Source organism: Peromyscus leucopus, chromosome 11 (genome assembly GCF_004664715.2).
Source record: "Peromyscus leucopus breed LL Stock chromosome 11, UCI_PerLeu_2.1, whole genome shotgun sequence".
NCBI classification, from domain to species: domain Eukaryota; kingdom Metazoa; phylum Chordata; class Mammalia; order Rodentia; family Cricetidae; genus Peromyscus; species Peromyscus leucopus.
This window is the reverse complement of record NC_051072.1, coordinates 41382495-41384143: the sequence shown is the minus strand read 5'-3', so window position 1 is coordinate 41384143 and position 1649 is coordinate 41382495. Positions and strand designations below refer to the sequence as shown.

Sequence of the window (1649 nt, the reverse complement as noted above, 5' to 3'; positions counted from 1 at the left end):
CGCCACACAGCTAGTTGAAGAATCCACTCAAACACTTGCCTCGTCCCCAAACACTGTACATCGTAGTCAACTTCTACCTGGTTAGAAGGGCCGTTCTGAAGCAACAGAGCTTTGCTAGAGTTTTACACATCCACAATCAATTATTTTTTATTCATTTATCCACCATAAAAGAGAAAAAAATCATGATGGAATTGAAACCAGAAAAAAAAAAATAGCTTTATCATGCTGACTTTAGCTTTGTATCTTCTCTCATTCCCTTCTGACTCTGAGTAATGTTCTTTTTTATACTACCGTTTATTTAAAGGACATTTGAGTTGTTCTTAGCTTTTGCAATATTAACAGAAATTTTTTAAACATTTTGCATACAGGTTTTCCTGTCAATATATGCTTTTATTTCTTTTTTTATATAGAACAATAAACACCTTTATTACATGAGCTATGAATGATGCTTTATTTGCCTTTCCAGGCTTTGATCTTCCTCAGATAGAACTCCAGCTCCTTGCCTTCTAGCCCATAGCCATCTGCTCTGCCACACTGGCCTGATCTTGAGGTGATACAGGCAAGAAGCTTGCCCTGCTGAAACTGCTCCTCCAGAAGACTGCTAATTTTAGTGTTCTTTTTCCTTGCATCGTATTTCTTTTGGATTTTCTTTGATCGTTTTTTGTTTAATATTTCTTCCTCCTCAGGAGTCAGCTTGGCCCCCTTCTTGCAGCCCAGGGTAGTGCCTAGTGAGACTCATACCACTGTCGATAAGCACAGTGCAGTTCTTCATCAGGGTCTTTGTGCAGACCAGCTCATTATTGGATGCATGGTAGACAACATCAAGGATCCTTGTTTTCTGAGCACAACACTCAGAGCCCCAGGAAAAGTTCCCCACATCCAATCTTAGGGCACCGTACTTCTTATTGCCTCCCCAGACTCGAACTGTGTGTATATGACGAGGGCCAATCTTCGTGTTGGCAGCAGGCCGTCCCAGCTCATACTTCCACTTCTTGTGGTCGGGCTTTCTCTTATCCCCATCTTGCGGCGCTTGTGCCAGTTGTCTTGAGAGATGCCCATTGCTCGGCGCTGGCTGGAAAGAGGAAGCACCACTTTTATTTCTTTATGGAGTGTGATAGTTGGTCACAAAGAAATTATATGCTTAAGTTTGCAAAAAAATTGCCGAACTGTTTTCCAATCTGCATTTCCACCTACGGTGTGGTGAGAGTTGATTTCTAGTTGCTAAGTATATGCGGAATAAATGCTTTCCAGGACAACCACAAAAAGAGTCCAGGAGAGGAGCAGAGGGAGAGGGTGCTGCAGAACCCATCAGTCTGGAAACAACCAGGCTGCTTTAACTGAAATACATTCAGAAGTTAGAAGTTGAAGAAAGAGGGTGATAGGGAAAAAAAATGGTGCAAAAGAAGCAATTATCACTTGAAGACAGCAGCGGCTATGTGATGAAACAGGAAGGATTAAGGCTGTGAAAATGGCCTGTGGCAGAGTTGCAAGAAAAATAAACAAGGTTTCTCTTGTAAATAAGCCTACACTTAGAAAAACAGCTGATGACTGAAAAAGCATTGAACAGAGGCCATTTCCCCACCTTGCACTTTGCACGGGGAAATGCACAGTATTCTTGTTATTGCAAGATGCCCTCTGCTCTTAATATC

At 41.8% G+C, this 1649-nt stretch overlaps 1 pseudogene; it reads right to left on the bottom strand.

The window, feature by feature from the left end:
- Nucleotides 1-405: 405 nt before the first annotated feature.
- On the bottom strand, nucleotides 406-1178 carry LOC114703374 (annotated as a pseudogene).
- Between the last annotated feature and the right edge of the window lie 471 nt (nucleotides 1179-1649).